This window comes from Amborella trichopoda, chromosome 9, assembly GCF_054954075.1.
Source record: "Amborella trichopoda isolate Santa Cruz 75 chromosome 9, AtrichopodaSantaCruz75HAP2 v2.0, whole genome shotgun sequence".
Taxonomy (NCBI): Eukaryota; Viridiplantae; Streptophyta; class Magnoliopsida; order Amborellales; family Amborellaceae; genus Amborella; species Amborella trichopoda.
The window spans coordinates 41,864,440-41,887,310 of NC_142344.1; the positions used below are offsets into that span (position 1 = coordinate 41,864,440).

General features: G+C 40.7%; 1 long non-coding RNA gene across 3 annotated transcripts; it reads left to right on the forward strand.

The window, feature by feature from the left end:
• The first annotated feature begins 332 nt into the window (after nt 1–332).
• LOC148780526 (uncharacterized) lies at nt 333–17,541 on the forward strand. Of its 3 annotated transcripts, none has more exons than XR_016039919.1 (3): nt 333–1,031; nt 6,725–6,839; nt 15,758–17,541. It is a non-coding gene; the product is annotated as an uncharacterized LOC148780526 (long non-coding RNA). The 3 variants fall into 3 exon arrangements; XR_016039918.1 differs by having other exon boundaries at nt 16,438–17,541; XR_016039920.1 differs by lacking the exon at nt 6,725–6,839 and having other exon boundaries at nt 16,438–17,541.
• Nucleotides 17,542–22,871: the final 5,330 nt, after the last annotated feature.

Below are 22,871 nucleotides of genomic sequence, written 5' to 3' on the forward strand. Positions count from 1 at the left end.
ACCACTCTTAACTCGGCATTTAGTGTTCTTGTGAATCCTTCGGGGTATCTAGGCCTCGTGCCTAGTGTTGTATGTCATTTTTTACGTATCTACACCCCTGACAAAAAAAAAAAAAAAAACGAAAAAAAAAGAAATGAAAAGAGAGTTAGTGACAACCTAGTCCTGCTGGTGCCCAAGATACCGCTAGACCAAGGGAACACAACAGAATAAGCGTAACACTAGGCAACCTTGGTGAAAGTGCCATCACGCCACAAAGATACCTTACAACAACGACCCTATTATTGTAGACACCCCATTTTAAATCTGGTAAATTCTGTGGTTTTCTTGGACCTTTAGGATCACATTGACATAGTGAACCCAAAATCCATAGGTCACACAACTTACTCTTGGACCCAGAACCATTCTGCCAACTCAGAAACCCTGTTTGAGCCTAGATTCCTGTACATGCCGTGTTTCAACAAAAAAAGCATTAAAAATAGTTAAAGAATTCATTTTAACCCAAATTTTCCTTGAGAGCTTCAGAGAGGCTGAGGAACACATCAAAAGTGATTTGAAAAAAATTGGTTTGTGTGGCATGACTTGTGCCACCCAAATCCGTGAACCTCCAAAACATATTTTGACTGGGTGAATACGTTGGTTGCAAGAGACATTGCCCCCGAGATAATTTCCCCCTTTTGAGGATCTGTTGGGGACCATTTTAAGGGGAGACTGGAGAGAGAAAAGTGAGGAGGAACAAATGGAGAAAAAAAAAGGAAAAGAAAAGAGAGAGAGAACATAGGAGAGAGGGAGATAAACCCGAGAGAGATGAAAAACTTGGCAAAAAGAAAAAGACAATAAAGAGAGAGAAAATCCTAGAATTTACTTGAAAAACCTTAGCCTTCTGAGAGAAACCTAGATTTATCCTTAGGAAAAAACCCTAATCCAAGAGATTGGCTGGTTAATATCCGAATCAGGGAGACACAAGAGGAACCAGTTTTGATATGGGCGAGCCCTCAAGGGCTCGAGAGTCCCGAGTCATCCGGCCCAGTCAGGTACTCATTCTCCTTCTAGTTCTTCCATATTTTATTTTATTTATTTTTTTTGATATGATTTTTATTTATTTTGATTCAAAAATTGTATTTTGAAATACCTTGGATCATGCTGGCTCTGCCACAGATTTGAGAGCAGATCTGCTCAGAAAGAGCAGGTCTGAATTCGATTGTTCCCACTTTCTCTACCATTTATTTATATTTCATATTTATCAGTTTAAAGTGTCTGATTTGAGTCATCTTCATCGATAGATCGCTTCGATTTTGCGCTGTAAACAGTTTGGCGCCCACCCTGGGGCGAATCAAGCGTGATCCGAGCATCAACATTTCGAAAATCTCAGTATCTTTTTAAACTTTTCAGAAATTCTCTAGGTACAAGTTTGTGACTGTTTCCAAAGTTTCAGGTCAAAATAAAATATTAAAAAATACGAAAAAATATTTTTATGTTAGATTTGTAATCCCCTCCTATCGCTTTATTTTAACTTATTTTCATCAGAAAAAAATATTTTATTTGTTGTTTCTACAAGTTTAAAGTAAGATTATTTTATCAAGATCTACAAGAAAAAAAATTTAAAACAAATAAATAAAAATTATATATTTTTTTGGGCGACACGATCTGTGCCGCCCAGGAGACACTACCTGTGCTGCCCATGTGACATGACTCGTGAAAATTTATAGATATGTTCTAGGGCCTTTCTTATGATTTCTTAAATACTTTTAGACCAAAATAAATTTTTTTAAAAAGACAAAAACATTATTTTGCTTCAGATAGGTCTACTCTAATCTTGACTTTCTGATTTCATTCTAGTTAGTTAATTTTGGTTGAATTCTTGTTTCCCTGCTTTCGTCATGCTTAGTTTAGTTGTTTTTCATCAAGGTTTTTTTTAATATATATATATATATATATATATATATATATATATATATATATATATACAAAAACAAAAAATTATTATTATTTGATTAAGGGTTGCTTGCACCCTCCCTGTACCATGTCCCGTTTGAGTCATCCTTGACTCGGGTCATGCTCGACTTAGCATGACCATGCCTGATCTCCATTGTTTGACCATACCTTCTTAGGGGTTCCTCACCCCTCCATCTATACTGTGCCGCAAGTGAACTTCGCCTCGAAGCGTGCATTGCTAGGAGCGATCAGCTCCGAACGCTCGCTTGTTTTCTTTTTTATTGTGTGCCTGTGTGCTTGTCTTTATTTTGTTTTGCATGCTCCTTTACATACTCTAGCACACACTGACAGGGAATCCCAAAAAACCAGAAAACAAAATTATCAAAAATCCCCAAAATCCGCGTTAACTGCATGAGGGGAACCTAGCATTGAGAGCCGAGGCGGTTGGGATTCGCATAGCGTTAACTGTGAGCACCCCTCCGTAATCCTTTGTCTCAAAGCAACTCCGCGTATAATAGGACCTGGTGAACATCCTATAACTGGAGGCCAGGACCTATGTGGGGACCTATATCATCCTAGCCACATTTCAATAGTGAGGAACCCACTCTCAAGCCAAGCTTACCCATAATAAGACTAGGTCAAATGTTTTCGTGCGCTTGCTTGCTTGTTTCAAATCAATTATCTCAGATTCCAGTCCGGACTTGCTTTAGTCCGAGCTGAAGCTTATGCGTCCAAGTTCAGGCTTGTACCAAGCTTAGCCCAGGTCCTAACCAGGTTCACACCCAGGTCCGAACCTAGGGCCCCTCTTGGTTCGAGCTGAAGGCACGTTCCTAGCTCATCTTTGATCCGGTCCAGGTCCATGCCTGGTCTGATAATTTTAACTCTTTGGGTTCAAGTTCAGGCTCGTACCTAGCCTAACCCAGGTCTGAACCAGGTTGACACCCAGGTCCAAACCTAGGCCCTCTCTTGGTCCGAGCCAAAGGCTCGCTTCTAGTTCAATTCTGATCCAGTTTGGGTCCACACCCGGTCTGACCTTTAAAACCCTCTAGGTTCAAACCCAGGCTTGCACCCAACTCAGTCCAGGTCTGAAACAGGCTTACACCCAGGTCCGAACCTAGACCCACTCTTAGTTTGAGCCCAAACTCAGACCTATCTAGTCTAGATCTTTGTTTAGGTTCTAGTATAGGTCTACGTTTAGAGTTAGCTTTAAGGATAGATTAGGCTCACCCTAGCTTAAGGTTTAAACCAAAACCCAGTGAGTCTAGATTCTAGTCTAGTCTTAGCCTAGGTCTTACTTAAGGTCTAGGTCCACCCTAGTTCATCGAGTCAAGATCCAACCTAAGTCTAGATCTTAGGACCCTAGAGCAATCACCATGTCAGTCACCCAAGGTGACTATGATGACTATTTTACGACCGACTCTAAACCTAACCTTCCCAAACCTAGGGATCACTATGCTGCAATCCCTTGAGATTACGGTCAGAACTCAACACAGTCCATAATCCAGACCCCAGTCTCCAACTAGAGGAAGAGTCCCAAGGATCTAGTCCCAATCCCGAGGTGTGTATAGTCCGAAAATCAGGCTCTGCTCGGAAACCATTGAATAGCCAGGGGGTACGATCGTGCATTGTCATACAGGGAACCTTACCTAGCCACTATAAGAGTCGTGTTACCTTAGGCAACCAAAGTCGGAGTTGTGCGAGGGGAGAAGTCCATGGTGTATCAAATGCCCCCCAAAAGTCGCACCCAGATAACCTTGAGGCTCAACTGTCTCAAAATCAAGACCCATCTAGTTCTAGGAGGTCTAACCTAACCTCGAGTCACCATAGTACCGCCCATGACGTCCTGAATACGGTACACGACAAAGGTGCCAATCTAGACCGACCCTTAGGGGAGATGGACGTCCAGGCTGCCCTTAAGAGTCTAGTTGATCTAGGTTACATTGTCCAGGCCCTAGTTCATGGGTCAATCCTAAACCAACCTAATAGCATAGGTCAACCCCTAGCACAACCGAGTCAGCCGATTCTTCAATCGGTGCCCCTAGTGCAACCTGTCCAACCAACCATGCAGTTTCCGCAATCGGCAGAGATGTCCTATGGGTCAGTACGTCCCTCAGGCACAAATATATCAACTTGCCCTGGTAATCACAACTCATCAGTCTCAGGCCCAAGTAGGCCAACATCTACCTCAAGTCTCGACTCATCAGCCTATGCTTAGGAACCCACCGACCGGTGGGCCTACTTTCATGCCAAACTCCCAACAAGAGGGCACTCTAAAAGAAATGTAGGATATGTTCATAAGAATGGGAATCATGATATTCTACCCCCAAAGGCCTATGTTCATGAGACCCTTAGAGGCATGGAAGACCTTCCCATTGGGTTTGCTATCCCAGAATTTAAAAACAAATTCAATGGGAAGAGTGACCCAGATATTCACGTCAACACATAGCTCCTCTCCGTCCGAGCCTTAAGAGACAGGCCTAATCAGTTGAAGGCCCTGTTTTCACAAACTTTGACCGGTGAGGCTTTAAGCTGGCATCGGAGAATAATGACCACTCAACCACACATTACTCTAGATGAAATGTTCAACCATTTTCTTTCTCATTACTATGGGTCGATACTTAAATCTCTTTCCCTGGGCGAGCTCAGTGCAACCAAACAAAACCTAAGAGAATCCTCGAGGATTTTATCCGTCGATTTTGGGAGGCAGTGATGCGAGTCATCAAATGTCCACTTACGAACCCAGCTAAAATCTCTGTGGCCTAAGAAAATGCAACTCCTGAATACAGGACCTTCATTAGCTAGGGACTTATCCCCCACTCTTTCAACTCCATGAACGAGAGGGTGACGCGACATGAAAGGGCGAGAGGGACACCCCTCAGTACTAGGCCCGATAACAAATCCATCACGACTCCCTAGCATAAAAATAAGATAACAATAAGGAGAAATCTTCTGGTCAGGTTAACAAAATTGTCGTTAACGGACCGGCTCAGGGTTCAGCCACCCTGCACAATAATAAGAATCAAAATCAAAGGGGTCAGCCTAGAGCTAACACTCAAAATAACAATCAAAGGCAAGAGGACAACTTCACTCCTCTCAAAGACCCGTTGGAAAGAGTACTGGAGTTACTCTTGAAGAAAAACATGGTTCCACTCACACCACCATCTGAACCACTATATGAGGTTAAAGATAAGAGCAGCTAGTGTAAGTGGCATAAAAACCATGCCCATGATACCCAAAATTGTTTCTAGTTGAAGCAGTTGCTTCAAGGTTGATTAATAAGGGGGACATCACTGTCGGATTTAGAAATCAAGCTGTTGAAGGAACTAACCAAAAGATGGGTATCTTCACAATTCCTCTCCCCAAAAATACGGCCACAACGGCCAAAGAAATGGAAGCTCCGAGCAACTCAAAGGACGATGTTATCATTCACATGATCGAAAACGGAGATGAAGAAGATGATTCCAGCCAATTCATATTTGTCTATAATTATCATCTCCAAGAAGTTGAGGAAGATCTTTTGAGTCTTCTTAGAGGAAACTCTTCATCCCCGAATTCTGATGATCCTCCTCAGTGGGACCAGTATGACAAAGATGATACCCTCGAGATTAACTGTCACACCCCAAGAATTTACAATACTGATATTCCTGAGATGTGGCACTCAAAACATATATATACATCTCTTTTTAGGACAAATTTACAATGGCGAATTTTTAAAAAGTAACAAAAGAAAGTTTAAGCACAACTTCAATATCTTCCCAAAGTTGATCCTGACGAGCACTCAAATGAAACCGCAGTTATCTTGAAAAATGTTTATCATAGTTTGATGAGTTTGGCTACTTAGTAAGTGATCATCATAATCCTAAAAATAATCATGATTGAAAGATATCAATATTTTCCAAAATGAGATCTATTAACAGAAATGCATCAACAGTTTCACTTTCAATAAATGCATAATTAAGTATAATCCAAGTAATTGAAATGCTTATAACACTTTTAACGACAGTGCATAATTCAAAGGATTTCACAAAATACCCTACTGGCGTCCCAAGTAGGTCACCTATATACCCCATCAGCGTCCTGATGGGTCCACTTAATCATTATCGGCGTCCCAGATAGGTCCACTTAATCCTTGCAGGTCCACTTATACCTCACCGGCGTACCGGATGAGTCCACTTAATCCCTACCGGCGTCCCAGATAGGTCCACTTATACCTCACCGGCGAACCGGATGAGTCCACTTGCATACTTAAATTATTTCTAAATCTCTTTAAACATTCGAAAGCAGCAATATCATGTACTCAACATATCACTGAAATCATTAATATGAATTTCACTTAAACCATTAATAACAGTCACTCTCTATAACATTTCAAAAATAACCAATCAAATATTTTGGGCTCAAATTTAGAAAGGTAGCAGTTTGTAAAGGCATTCTAGCATAATTGTCAATTTAATATGTATAGAAAAACTCTTATAGAAATTCAAGAATACGGAATTATCACAATTTATGGGATATCAATCCACAAATAAACATTTCACAACAATACTATAGTCAATTGCAAAAATGTCAATTTTTAAATAATAAGGCAGTCATTTGCACATGAATTTTACAATGTCTAAATATTCAAAACAGTAGAAATAAATATCACAATTTTACTAAAAGCAGAAATATCACATTTATTTCTAACAATAGATAAGAAAAATAAATAAATTTATTTTTCATAATTTACAGCATTCAAAATTTCTAACATAGATAAAATATCACAATTTTTATTAAACAGATTATTTTTCAGGAAGATGATGTCACTTACTCACAAATATTTGAGAGGGAGCTTCCGATAAAAATTCGGCTTGAGAGAGGAGTTCACTGTGTTTCGACCAGAGAAAAAATCTCAAAAGTTTTCTAAGGTAGGAGTCTTCACCTCTCTGAATTTAAATTCTACTAACATATTATTTTTATTCTTTTATTATGTTACAGGTGTGAGCGTTAGTTTACGCTTTAAACACCTCAAGCTTTTATTACGCTATAGGTATGAGCGTTAGTTTACGCTTTAAACACCTAAAGCCCACGTCCTTTAGTGGACGTGGCAAGAGCAAGGAAATACAAAGCTTTTAAACGAAAAGCTTTGAAAAGTAGCGATGGTCCCTAAACATCATCATGTTCAAACGAATCATCATGTATTAAAAGTTTATTTTTATTTTTTTATTTATTTTTTTTTATTTTTTTATTTTTTTTTAAAGTTTAGGATTGTTACATTAACATGGTCAAAGCTGATGAAAAGGGATCATCTTCCAAACACGGGGCCAACACCCTGAGGTCTCGCATTATTCTCAAAGTTGATTCCGTAACTCGAAGAGGTCGAGTGTTCAAACCCATCCAACTGATGACAAACACTCTTGATGAAAGAATGTGAGTCACTTCAATAGCCAAACCACCAGCTCGGGTTGCGGATCACGAACCTAATAAAAAAACTCAAGGATCCACAACCACCTATGATCTACAGACTCATCTAGGGAGGCTCCAGGCTCAAATCTCCATTTTGGAGCTGCTTGCAAATTCCTCAGCACATAGAGCGCAAATTGAAAAGGTTCTTACTAAGACCCATATCCCGAGCAACACACAGCCAAATGAGTTGTGCGGGATGATCAACCAACTAATGGCACCAATAATGCCAATCATATTCACGGACGATGACATCCGAGCTAATGTCAATCGCTTTCATGTCCAGCCTCTTCATATAACTATTTTCATGAAGGGATATGAGATAAGGAGAGTGCTGGTCGATAATGGGGCATCCCTGAATATATGCTCTATGAAAACAATGAAGCATATAGACAAAAGCCCAGTTGACTTCGAACCGTACCAGTTAACCATCGCTGCATATGATGGGACCAAGAGGCAGGTTGAGGGTATAGGTCACTTCCATGCTGCATTAATGCTTAAAATTTCCAACAAAAAATGGCGTCGCAAAGGTATTCACTGCACCCCCTGCTTTTCTCAATTTTACCATAGATAACGGGAAGCTAGCCATAGGGGTCGAGCTCGGAGAAATCCCTCTCGCTTCCTTCCAGCAAGCTGATTGTGCCACTTTACGCTTAGATTCCGGTGACCCTGTTCCTCAAATTTTGCAAACTTTCGCATCGATAGAGGAGATTATCCAATGTCAGCATGGATACGGCTTCGGGTCCCTCGAAGCTTGGCACATGCTCCTCTCCCAAGGCTTGGCCAAGGCTAGGGGAGTCAGGGGCAAGGCATAATGGAGGAGATTTCGACATCACCCCAAGCCAAAACTGAGAAGGGGGATTGAAGAGGACTCGGGTGTTCTCTCACCCTATTTCAAAGCCGGGTGAAGCCTTCAAGCTATTCGAGCTTTGTATCTGAAGGCATTCAAAGCCTCAATCCTCTTGATGCCCGTCCTCCAAAACGATCGGAGGTGATCCTCGAATGCCCAGTAGGGGATAGTCCCTCTTCCGCATCTCAACACACATAAGGACTAGGAATTGAAGACCAATTTCCTGACCTGGATCTAGAGGAGGTGTGCATGGTTGGCTCTAACACAGCCAAGGGTGCTCATACACCAACATCAACCCAGGGAGGGAATTGGTCGATCACTCCTTTATCTTGAGAATCACTAGAAGCATACCAGCAACACCTTCAAGTCCTGGTGCCAAAAATTCGATAGGCACAGGGTGGCCATCTAACCACCTTGCACATCCTATCCCCAACATTTCTCTCGTGAGTCCCATAAGGGACACCTCTTGCAATATTTCAAAAACCGTGGAAAATTCAAAACATGATAGTAATGAAAAATAATTTTAAAAAATGATGCTCACTCAAGATAGCCCAATAACGGTGTATAATAACCAAGAAGATGAATTGGAAGACCAAGATGAAGATCAAGAGAGCCAAGAAGTCTAAAGAAATCTCTCAGCCTGAGGAACTTACTTCCCATGTTGAGCAATTCAAGAAGAGGTTCGATGGTGACCCAATGACTATCATCGAAGAGACGATTGACGTGAAGCTAGGAACTGAGAAGGACCCAAGGTTAACCAAGATTGAAACCTCCTTTTTTTCTGAGGAGCAAGAAAATATGATTTCCTTTCTCAAGGAATATCGTGATGTCTTCTCCTGGTCATACAACGATATGCCAGGGTAGATCCCACATTGGTGCAACATCACCTAATATTCAATGAAGGGGCAAAGCCTGTAAGACAGAAACTCCAACGTCAAAAGACCCCACCTTGAACTCAAGATCAAAGAAGAAATCGACAAAATACTCAAGGCGAGGTTCATTGCTCCCTTCGATTACTCAGAATGGTTGGCAAACATAGTGGTCGTACCCAAGAAACACGAGAGGATCCGAGTGTGTGTCGATTATAAAGACCTCAACAAGGCATATCCCAAGGACAATATTCCATTAACAAACATAAATGACTTGGTTGAAAACACTTCGGGTCACGAGATGTTGTCATTCATGGACGGCTTCTCGGGTTACAACCAGATCCTCATCGCAGAAGAAGACCAAACCAAAATGTCATTCAGCATGCAATGGGGAACCTACTATTACAAAGACAATCCCTTCGATCTCAAAAATGTAGGAGCAACTTATCAATGGGCAATGACTAGCATCTTCCACCATTTAATGGATACCTTCATGGAATACTATGTCAATGATATTCTGGTTAAGTCGAAGACTAGGTTTGATCATCTTACCAACCTGAGAGCCATTTTCGAAAGACTCCGAAAACATTAACTCATACTCAATCCACAGAAATGTGCTTTTGAAGTTGAATCCAAAACATTACTAGGTTTTATAGTAAGCCAAAGAGGCATTGTGGTGGACCCGTCTAAAATACGAGCCATCATTGAAATGCCCCCTCCTTGGAATATCAAAGAAATATGTGGGCTTCAAGATCGCATACAAGCCATAAGGCATTTTATTTCACAACTGGAAGACAAGTGTGCAACATTCAATAGACTCCTTAAGAAAGATACCCCATTCATATAGGACAATGAATGCCAAGAGGTGTTGCACCAAATAAAGGAGTACCTCACCAAACCTCTCATCCTCAGTCCTCCTAGTCCAGACAAACCCCTATTCCTATGCATGTCAGTGAAAAACAAGACCGTGGGAGCAATGTTTGGACAATATAACGACCATGGAAAGGAACAAACAATTTACTACATCAACAAAACCATGGTCAACTATGAGACAAGATACACAAATGTAGAGAAGCACTGCTTAAAACTTGTGTGGGCCAACAAAAACTAAGACATTATGTCTTATCTCATTCAGTCAAGCTCATATAAAAAATTGACCTACTCAAATACCTATTGGAGAGGTCAGTCCTCAACGGACGCTTAGCGAAGTGGATAATTCTATTGAATGAGTTCAAGATCTAATATGTCACTCAAAAATTGGTCAAAGGACAAGTTAATACTGACCACTTAGCTGAACACACACATCTCTGAGAATCTCTTCACAATTGAGGACTCCATCTGGAAGCAATACTTCGATGGTGCAAAGAACGAGTACCCGTCAGGTGTAGGAGTTATATTATGCTCACCTAAGAAAATTTTAATGCCAACAACCATCAGATTGAATTTCCCATGTACCAATAATGTTGTTGAATACGAAGCCTTGATTACCGGGCTTGAGAATGCCATGGGAATGAAAATCTAGCAAATACGAGTGATTGGTGATTCCTTACTCGTACTAAACCAAGTTTAAGGGATTTGGAAGGTGAAAGAATAGAAGTGAAAACCCTATCAGGAAAAGGTGGAACAGATGATTCCATTGTTTTAGAAAATCACCTTTCAGCATGTGACTAGGGAAAATAAACGGTTCGCTGACACCCTTGCAACCCCTGCTTCAATAGTCGATATTCCTCGAGAAATCACCACACTTCCATTTTATATCAGGAACAAACATGACCCTTCCCCACCAAGGATCGAAAAAGAAATAGAGCATGAGAATGATGGGGAAGTGTCTCTCGTGGCTTCAGATGCACTAGTTCAGGCAACACCATGGTTCCACAATGTTTTGTCTCTTTTGAAAGATGGGTCATACTCCGATGGAGCCACCAAAAAGGAAAAAGAATCCCTGTGAAGGTTTTCTATGGGGTTCCTAGTAAGAGGCGATCTCCTGTTCAAAAGGTCCTTCAATGACATCATTCTACTGTGCCTCGATCAACTAGAAATTGACCAAGAGCTGACAAAGTTGCACAATGAAGGAGGTCATTCTAAAGCAGCCGCCTTAGCTCAGAAAATCAGGCGTCAAGGCTATTATTGGACCACCATGGCTGAAGATTTCTAGAAGTTCGTTAAGAGGTGTCCCAAATGTCAACTATATGGAGACCTCATTCATGCACCAGCCGTAGCACTCAACTCAACACTGCCCCTACGGCCCTTCACCATGTGGGGTCTTGATATCACTGTAATGATTTCACCAAAAGCCTCAAATGGCCACTGTTTTATATTAACGGCTACAAAATACTTCACCAAATAGGTAGAGGCCGCGTCATTTGTTAAAATTGAAAGCTAACATATTGCCCGTTTCCCAAAGAATAACATTGTATTCAAATTTGGAGTTCCTGAGTCAAACATTATTGACATTGGATCCAATCTCAAAAATGAAAAGGTCACCAAGGTGTGCAAAAAGTTCGGGATAACGTAAAATTCCCCACACCGTACTACCCTCAACGAAATGGATAAGCAGAGGCCACAAACAAAGGACTTCTCAGAATCATAGAAAAAATAATAGAACATGGCAAAGATTGGCACGAAAAGTTAAATGACACACTATGGGCCTACCAGACAATTGAGAAGACACCTACTGGCATGACCCCCTACTCATTGGTGTATGGTATGGAAGCAGTGCTACCTATCGAAGTTGAGATACTATCTCTCTTAGTCCTTATTCATAAAAATTCAAATCGAAGCACGAATCGCTGCACTTATTAATTTGGATGAAAAATGACTACGAGCAACAAAAAATATCGTTTCTTACCAGTGTAGAACAGAGAGGGCATACCAAAGAAAAGTTGTTCCTCAACAATTCAGAGAAGGGGACATGTTACTCAAGAAAATCTTCCACACTCCTGCAAATCCACACCCTTTAGGCAAGTTCAAACCTAATTGGGAGGGGCCATTCGTGGTTATCCGAGTGCATGCAGGCAATTCTTATAAGATAAAAAATCAAGAGGAGTACAAACTCAACGACCCCAATAAAGAAATGTTTCTCAGAAAATACTACTCGTAACGGGTTAAAAAACGTGGTGAAAACCTAAAACGGAATAAAAATAAATAAATAAAAATATATATATATATATATATATATATATATATATATATATATATATAATTGGACGTGGTGAAAACCTGAAAAGGCATCACGGGTAAAAGGAATAAAAAGATTTTCAAGAAGGAGCTTTCGATGCAAAACACTCAAGTACAAACAAATACTTGCAAGTTTCAATAATACTGCACAAGCAGACCCTGAGGATGAAGACTCCTCCTAAACCCTACAGGTTCCCAACTAAACCAACTTAGAAAGATGTACGAGAGTGACATGAATGAAAAACTGAAGTGATTTCAATGAACCCTGGAAAATGTCGACCCTCCAAGATGGAATCTTGGCAAGAATCTTGAGGACTCTTCATGGATCCGTGAAGTAGAGGAGGAAAACTCCAAAGGTAAAAGACAATTTCATGATTTTCGAGTTCTCACGATCCCACAAGGGAATCCTTTCATCATCTTTGGGTAGAGCATAATAAAGAAAATTACCACCAAAAGGGCCACAAGTGGCAAAACTGTAGGGCCCATCCCTTTTGAAAATGCTGTTTCAATTTGATTGTTAAAATCATATATTTTCAAAACCTTTCTCCCTTTATAAAGGACTTCCTCCATCACTACAAGAGGGTAAACTGTTAGTCAATCTGGCCTCGTTCTTGGATCCAACATCCTACGCCTGTTATGAAGGCTTAAAACTAGTCAGGCACTCCATGGTTGTATGAGTATAACTATCAACTACCACATATCGGAGATGGGTGAACCTCGCCAATGACGATATTGGCTAGTCTGCGTTTTTCTCTCAACTGGATCCCCTGAGGCAAACTGAGGCAAGCTCATCCCCGTGTGTGCATACGATGACCCAGTAGCCGAAAAATCAGACAAAAACGGTAAAACTAGATGAGTTTGTAAATATTCATTTTGAAAAGTGTGTGCAAAGAAAGTGTTTTACTATGCTTCGATGAATAAAATTGCACACTTATAGGGGCAAGCTTAGCAAACACCCCCCAACAAGGGCAATAAAAAAAAATTATTTCAAACTTCCCATAACAGGGGCAAAAGTTGAGAAAGACCTCACAACAGGGGCAACAACACTTAATAATAATAATAATAATTATAATAATAATAATAATAATAATAATAATAATAATAATAATAATAATAAAATAATAATAGAAAACATTTTTATGGGCTACACACCTAGTGTCGCCCAACCAAAACATAATAATAAAGCAACTAAAAATAAAAGAATACTTTTTTTTTTTTTTGAAATGGGCAACACGCCTGGTGTCACTAGCCTATGAGGGTGACACGCCGCGTGTTGTCCAAAAATGGTTTCCCAAAATTTTCCGCACTCAATTTTGAAGGTCTTTCTAGGGATCAAATTTGGTTTTGCCATGTGAACATTTTAATTAATTTTAATTAATGTTCAAAAATTTCAAACGCTTCTTGGTGGAATGAGCCTAAACTGCCAACTAGTTTTCCAAAAAATTAAAAAATTTTAAAAAAATTCAAAAAAATAAAATAAAATAATTTGCTCCATTGTGGCACGAGCTTAAACTGCCAACCAACTTTCCAAAAAATACTCCTCGGTGGCATGAGCCTAAACTACCAACCAACTTTCCAGAAAATTTCAAAAAGCTCAAAAAAATAAAAACGCTCCTCCGTCGTATGAGCCTAAATTGCCAACCGATTTCAAAATCTTTTGCTCCTCTATGGCATGAGTCTAAACTGCCAAGCAATTTTAGATAGGTTTTTTGCTCCACGGTTGCATGAGCCTAAACTGCCAACCAGGATTCAGATCGTCAAACTTGTGCCACGTTAAAAAATAAATCTAATACATCAAACTCGTGTGACTTTAAAAACCCGAGCTAAAACGTCAAACTCGTGCGACGTTAAAGAGTCGAGACAGGAAAAACATCAAACTCATACGACATTAAAGAGCCGAGATAGGAAAAAACGTCAAACTCGTGAGACGTTAAAGAGCTAAGACAGGTAACGTCTAGTGCCGTATGGCATAAAATTTCAGATGTGTTTAGGGCACAACCACCCTGTTCAATGTGTTCAGGGCACAACCACCCTGTTCATGTGTTCAGGGCACAACCACCCTGTTCACACGTATAACCTCGTATGATGCTAAAGGTCGGGTATATCCAGTTCAACGTCAAACTCGTGCGATGTAAAAGAGCCGAGGCAGGTAAAGTCTAGCCTCGTACGACGTAAAATTTTGGATGTGTTCAGGGCACAACCACCCAGCTCAATGTGTTCCGGGCATAAACACCCTGTTCACAGGTCTAGCCCCGTATGGCGTAAAATTTTCGGATGCATTCAGGGCACAACCACCATCTTCAATGTTGTTTAGGGCACAACCACCCTGTTCAACGTGTTCAAGGCACAACCACCTTGTTCAAACGTCTATCCTTGTACGAAGTAAAAGGGTCAGGTGTATGGTCCATAGTTGCACGACCCTAAACTGCTTAGAGGGCTCAATAGTTGCTGGAGTCAAAACTGCTAACCTGCTTTGTTTTTCAAAATATCTTTCTCTCTTCAAAATTTTCATTATGGGTCTATGATTTCAAAAACTTTAGTTTCTTTGTTAAAATCATAACCTGTCCCTGCTCCGGTTCTATTTCAAATCTCCTCCTAGTTTCAAAATTTCTAAAACATTTTCTAAAATGAAGGACCTTGGACACTCGTATATGATGAATACCGTGTTTGCCGTGTTTACCGTGTTGTTGCCTCATCTCTCTCTTCGGATTTAGCCAGACAATTCTCTTCCTATAGAAAGCTTTTCCTATAGACAGCCTTAGGAAAACCATAAGAAAATCAAAGAAAATGAAAGGATTAAAAATTTCAAAAGGTAAAACCCTTAAATTTAAGTGACATGGCTATAAAATCTACCTCGAGTTTCAAGCTTGCGAACTCGCAGCCGAAAACCCTCGGATGAAAATGCCTTAGGTGGGTAAGCTTGGGAGCGCAATGACTTAGAGGGATAGTTGATGTGCCTTCTGCCCCATGACGTCAACACAAAATTTAAAATGTCTACTTTATCTTTGAATTTCGCCTTCCCCTCGAAGGACAGGGAACGCCAAAGTGTCTACTTCTTTGCCACTCTGCTGTCCCACGAAGGACATGGAGTGCCAAAGAGGGGCAACTAGAGACACCCCTTTTAAATCTGGCAAATTTTGTGGTTTTCTTGGAACTTTAGGATCACATTGACGTAGTGAACCCAAAATCCATAGGTCATACAAATTACCCTTGGACCCAGAACCATTCTACCAGCCCAGAAACCCTGTTACACCCTGTTTGAGCCCTGATTCTTGTAAATTCCCTGTTTCAACAAAAACATCATTAAAAAGAGTAACAAAATTCATTTTGACCCAAATTTTCTCCGAGAGCTTCAGAGAGGCTGAGGAACACATCAGAGTGAAAAAACTCGATTTTGACAAAATTTGGTTTGTGCGGCACTACTTATGCCGCCCAAATCCGTGAACCTCCAAAACATATTTTGATTGGGTGAATACGTGGGTTGCAGGAGATATTCCCCCCAAGATAATTTCCCTATTTTGAGGATCTCTTGGGGACCATTTTAAGGGGAGATTGGAGAGAGAAAGAGAGGAGGAACTGATGGAGAAAAAAAGAAGAAAAGAAAACGCAAAGAGAACACAGGAGAGAGGGAGAGAAACCTGAGAGAGATGAAAAACTTGGCAGAAAGAAAAAGACAATACAGAGAGAGAAAACCCTAGAATTTAAGTGAGAAAACCTTAGCCTCCTGAGAGAGACCCAGATCTATCCTTAGGATAAAACCCTAATCCAAGAGATTGGCTGGCTAATATCTGGATCAGAGAGACATGAGAGGAACCAGTTCTGATACGGGTGAGCCCTCAAGGGCTCTAGAGTCCCGGGCCATCCGGCCTAGTCAGATACTCATTCTCTTTTCATTTCTTCCTTATTTTATTTTATTTATTTGTTTTGATATGATTTTTATTTGTTTTGATTAAAAAATAGCATTTTAAATTGCTTTAGATCATGCTTGCTTTGCCACAGATCTTATAGTAGATCTGCTCTTTCTGGGCAGATCTGATCTCAGATGAATTCGATTATTCCCACTTTCTCTACCATTTCGTTATATTTCATATTTATCAATTTAAAGTGTCTGATTTGAGTGATCTTCGAGGATAGATCACTTCAATTTTGTGCTGTAAACAATTCTAGGGACTTCAAAACAATACCAGACCACCGCTGTTGGATCCAAAACGTGGAAGAACCCCTAGGGACCAAATTTGGGATCAATCGGACCTCTTAAGTACATTCTGGGCCCAAATTACCTCTAAAGGACAAAGTCGTATGCTATTACGGTGGGACCTCACCAAAATCAGTCCCCAATCATGGAGATCGATATCTTCACTCATAGAGATGACCTATAAACACCCACACGGTGCTTGATTGAATTCGGATTAAGCTCAAATTTTGACCCAACATAGGTCTCGACGACCCGGTCATTTTGATAAATGGCACACATCGTCACATGACCTAGAATCAATATTTTTCTAGAGAGAGATGAGCATGAAACCATAAAAAATAGAGCTTTTGAAGAAAAGGGCGTCTCGAACTTCGTGACGCAATAAACTCAAGAACTGTACATTGGATCATCGAAAGGATAGGCCCGATCGAACCGTATCACTAAGGGCTACAAACTGGTATAAGTGTTGCATTCAATCCAAGGTCAGATAAACCATGAAATTCAAGGAAGAAGAAAATAAAAGGCCGTCCGGTTGCCGGAATCTCTTTTTCTGGTGTTCTCTCGAAAACGGAAAGTACTTCAAGCAAAGACTAAAATGGATAAAGTTGGTGCAAAACGACTGTGGAAGTCTCCTCTTTAATTTTCAATCAAAATAAAAACTTGAAACACCATAGATGGCATTACAGTGATGGCCAAAAGCTCACGATCTAGCCAAATTTCCACCGCCTAAGAAAGAGTTTACCGCAAGATGATCAAAAGACGCCAAAATCTTCAGAATCAAACAAGCATCAAGACTACGATGATCGATCGTCTCAAAACACCGTCACAAGCATCCGAAAAAGCTTCCAAGATCTGGTAATGGTAAAAGGCCCCTCAGTGAAGGATGGTTTCGTCATTGGCACAAAAAGTTTAAGGGGCATTTTGGTTTTCATTCTATAATTCGAGATTTTATTGTAATTTTTTTTAATTGTAATTAGGTTCAGTTTTGTGCATCCACCTCTACTTTGTGGATGCTCTATTGGGCAATTGTAAAAAAGCAGATCATTCTTTAATGAAATAGAGGCATTAATCTCATTTCTACTTGTCTTTAGCTCCTAAATCTTTGATCTAGTGCTAAAGAGAGAGAAAAATTTTCAAAGAGAGAAACTACCCCTAGCCTTTGTTAATCGCGTGGCTCAAAACACTCTCTCCCTCTTCTTTCTTTATTCTCTCTCTTCATTTGTTACTTGCTTCGCACAGTAACCCGCGTCAGTAGAAAACACATGGTCGTGTCTCTCTCCCCTCGCATCCCTAGCGCAGACGCAGCAAGCCTAAGATACCGTATAGCACCCTGCTATCCGATATACGCTCAGCCCCATATTTCTCAAAGTCAACCCAAGGATTCCAATCCTCAGATCATCGCTCTAGCTTCCTCTCCGTACATTCGAGTTGAGTCGTGAGAGATGCAAACACTCTCTCCTCAGTCACTCGGGAGGAGTCTTCCTAAGCTGATAATTCAAGAGGTTTCTAATCCTTCGATTACTCTGATCACCTGTGCGCACAACGTTCGTGTGGAGAAGGGAATCTTTATTATCTCTCTCTATTATCCCCTCCTTTCATCAGCCATCCCTCATTCGAGTGAGCCACTATAGCGGAGTACAACCACGTCCACATTGTAGCTTTCAAAGAGAGAGAACAAAGCAGCGAGTTGAAAAGCTTGAGGAGAGTCTGTGATCAAATTGCACTGGCTGGAGGACTTCGTAATTGTTCTAAGAGGGCAAACTGCCCGGGTGTGTCCCAAACCCCAAAACGACGAGGTAAGCGGCGAAATGGCCCTTGTCATAAAATTTCTCTCTTTGTTGGTTCCTATCCATTCACATAGGAGAGTACACGCCCAACACATGCAGACCCTTTGCGGTTGTTAAAGAGAGGATTTTTCTCACTGTCCACGTGAAGAAAAATCAGGTCTGACCACCCAGTACCCTTTCTGTTCTAACATTGAGTGGTCTCTCTCTTCTCTCTTTTCTTCCTCTTCCGTCTCTCTTAGTCATCTCTTTTCTCACACTTTGATTACTCTTTAAGAGGTTCTGAGGCATGTTTCATCCAGTTTAAAATGCGGTGTCAATCGACCTTGTGATTCCTTAAGAGTACCTCCTCTTTTCTCTCTCTTTTTGCACCACTTCCTTCATCACTTCTAACCTCTCTTCTCTCATTCAAGTCACTCTTATGTGGCTCTTTCGAAGCGTGTTTTGTCCGGTTTTAAAATGGACGTGTAGCGACCTTGTGAATCCTTCGAGGTATTTAGGCCTCGTGCTAGTACCCTTTCTGTTGCCTCTGATAATACCTCCTAGCAGAGGTGATGCTATAAGGATGTCTAATTATTGAGTGACCTCTTTCTATTCCTCTTTCTCATCTTCATTTTTCTTATCTTATACTCTTATCTCTTCTTCTTCTTCTTCTTCTTGAATTCTTGTACTCTCAACCCCCAAACGCTAGCTAAACTTCTTTACCCCCAAACCCCCCTCAATATCTCACAACTCTCTCAAATCTTCATAAAAGGACAAGCCAAGGATCGTCATTCCAAGCCATCAAAGAAGTGGGTACGTGAAAGCTAAGTGTAACCGCAAGGGAGCCAGAATCAAACTGAGCTAAGAGGTTAGGGGGCTTTCCAAAGGTGATCTAAGAAGGCTCAATGCCCAGGCGTGTCCTGACCCCATCAATTGTGTTAGGTCTTACCTCATGCACCTTTTTCTTTTGCTGGTTTGAACCGCACTTATTGCACCTTCCAACCCTTATCCTGCACTAGCATCACCCACATACGAACAGGCGCGTGAACCAAAAAGGAGGGGCGCAGGGCGACACACGCCTCTTCTTCTTCCTCTCCTCCACCCCTCAGGAAGAGAAGGGAGAGGCACTGCTATTTTCTAGGAAAGTGTTTTCCCTCCTGCGAAAATCTAGGGCCAACTAAAGGGATCAACCAAGTTCTACTTATGTGTGGAGTTTCTTTGAGGCTGAGGATTATGGAGGGGCACTCACAATTAAAGTTACATGAATCCCAACCACCCCGGCTCTCAAGGCTATGTGCCCCTCACGACTTTAACGCCAAATTTTGGGGGCTTTCAAAATTATTTTTTGCTTTCTCAGGCTTCTCCAATCTACTGTGTGCAAGCAATGTGTAAAAGAGCATGCAAGTGTAGTGTGTGAAGATAGTGAAAAAACTTATTCAAGAAAAGAACAAAATAAAAGAAATGTGAATACTTGGTATGTTCGTGTCAAGTAGGGTGTGCTTTTAAGTCGAAATTAATCAATCGAGAGCACAATTAAGGTGCAAGGATAGGTAATCCTCAAGAAAGTATACAGTAGGGCACAATCTATGCCTATTTGAGTTCGCTCCGAGTCGAGGGTGACCCTATATGGGCACAATTAGAGGAGGGTGTAAGCATATTTAGAGGAGGGAGTAGGCACCCCAAGATTTTTCCTCCTTTTTTTTGTTATTATTTGTAGGTTTTGTGCAAATTTAGTCTAATCATGAGAAAAATGAGCATGTTATTGATCAACCAAAATTCATACATGTAGACACCCACTCAAAATTCTAGATAAGGAAACTCTTAAAAACCTCGATTCTGAGCCCAAAGGACCACATAAACTTTAGTAGACCATAGACAATATAGACCCAATATAAATGTTCCAAAACTACCTAAAACCTATTCCAATCTACTTAGACCCCTAGAGCTTTTCATTGGTCCAAGAATCACCTGCATCGGACCTATGGATAAAAGGATCCAAAAAATGACTAATAGGTCCCTGTCTAATGGGCCCGGGGTAACCCGCTCGACACGGGGCACGTCGGGCAGCCCAACATGGGGCCTATCAGGCAGGTCCCCCCGACACACGGCATGTCAGGCATGCCCCCAAAGCCCGTCATGGGCTCAGTTTGGCCCAATGATGCAGTAAAAATGCGTTATCTCGATGATCAAGCCAAAAAATTCAAGATAAACTTGAAACATTCTAGAAAATATTCAAAAAAATAAAAAAAAATCACAAATTGACTCCTATAAATATCCCCCCTCCAGAACCAAAAACGGAGGTGAAGAAAATTTTGAGAAATTATGGAAATTGGAAAACTATCACAAAAATAGCCTAGAAAATACCAAAAAATAGGTAAACTCCATAGAAAATTCCAAAAAAATTAGGACAAATCCCATAAACTCCCAAGAAATGCCAGTAAATTCAAAATTAAGATTTAAGCTTAGGAACTTCTAAAAACATTAGAAAACTAGGGAAAACCCTTCCTCAATGCTCAGAAAAGCGTTGGTAGACACTACAAAAAATTCTCGAGTCATTCCCCTAGCCTCAGGAACCTTAGATCTAGGTAAAAATACCTTAGATATATTGATTCCAACAATCATAGGCTTCTAAAAGGAGATGGTGGTGCAAATCAGAAGCACAAACTGATCCTAGCCCGAAACTCTAGGTTCCGGGTCCCCCGAGGTAAGTTCCCTTCCTTTCTTCAATTTTAGTTAATTTTCCCATCGAATTATGTTTATTTTCTTTATTTTCTATTATTTCTTGTTTTATAATATTTTTAAAAAGTTTTTAATGTAAAATACACAGATCTGGAAGCTAGCGCTACCAATGGACCCAAGAAAGGATCAAATTAGAATAAATCTATACCATTATTGAGCCCATAATTTGAGCGGCCCCACTCTCTATTTTTCACAAAATTAAATAATTTTTTGCTAATATTTGAGCATATCTCATCCAGAGATCGGCCCGGATCGGAGCGTAAACAGTTTAGCGCCCATTGTGGGGCATCTTAAGCTTTTAAATCTGTGTTTTCTGCGTTAAAACAAAAACAAAAAAACAAAAAAAAATTAAAAAATTTACAGTTCTTTTTTTTAAAAAAAGGGACACAAAAACACAAAAAAACATCACGAGACCCAGGAATTTCGATTCGGGGTTCACTGCTTTACTCGACCGCCCCATGTTGTGCACCCCGACATTCCTCGTGTCGTGCACAGTTGCCCGACACTCCCCATGTCTTGCAGCAGACTACTGCTTAGAAATATTTCTGGCAGCCTGTTGTCAATTTTCCCACCAGTTCTGGTGATTTTGGTGTGCTTAGTCTCCTTGTTTTTTCCTTTTTTAAAATCAGAAAAAAAAAATATATTTAAGAAACATTCCAAAAAAAATAGATTTGAAAAAGAGATATTCTTTCTTAAGCTAGATTTCATCATCTCTATCTTTTTTAAATTTATTTCTATCTTTTAACCCATAGTTTTCTTTTCATATTAATATTTATATCTTTAGATTTATTGTCATCGCTTTTGAGCATATTTATCTCTTTATATTTATTCTCTTCTCTTTGGAGCATATTTATCTCTTTAAATACATCTCCATCTCTTTAGAGCATATTTTTCTCTTTAGGTTCATTTCATCTCTTTAGATCATTGGTTAGGTGCCTCGATATCGCCCTCTAGATCCCTGGAGGATTGGGCAGCACACGTCTCTGGTTTCGGGAGAGACTCGGGACGTTTGAGAGAATGCTCTCTCAGGAACCTCGTTCGAAAATGGGGGCAGGTGTGAGAGAGGAATTTAAAGGTGGGTTCGGGACTTACTCGGGCGGACTCGTGTAGACGTCCTCTTAGATCACGAAGAAAGCCCCCCAGTAATGAAACTAGTTCGGAATCACTTCCCTTGGCTTGTATTCTTCTTATTTTCTGCTTTCCTACAATCACACACATGTATGGCAAAGGTTATGGGACAGGTGGGTCCGACCTCACCCTTTTCCTCTTTGATGATCATACGCAAGCATGCGTATTCAAAAAGAAGAAAGAAAAATGGGGAGAGAGAAGAATTCAACCAAGCTAGAAGATAAGAGTAGTGACTAGGCTGGTGGATAATTGGAGTAACGTGGTAGCGAAACGGGCTCGGTAACTGAGACTGGCTCATGGGATTGCTACTAGACGTTGTTGCCAATATCGACTAGCTAAGCATGATGGTCGGTCTGTCTGGCAGTAAAGCGGGCCAAACAAATGTGGCACAACAACATTACGGCTAGATGACAGGACGACCATGAGATGCTGACCTCAATCCCTCGTGGTCGAATGAAAGTGTAGCAGATGAATGATTAAAGAGAAGAAGGGAATGGGCGGAAGGAGAGAAAAGAAGGAAGAGAAGAGGAAGAAGAAGGAAGAGGAGATGCAGTTAGCGCTAGACATTGCCGACTGTTTCAGGAGATGAGAGAGAGAAGAAGCAGTCGGTGTTAGGCTTCGTCGACTGTGTCAGATGAGAAGAGAGGAAGAAAACCAACTGACGCTAAGTTTCGCTAACTAACAAAAGAAGAGAGGGAAAACCAGTCGACGCTAGGTATCGCCAACTGACAGAAGAGGAGAGAGAAGACCAACTGGCACCAAATCTCGTCGAC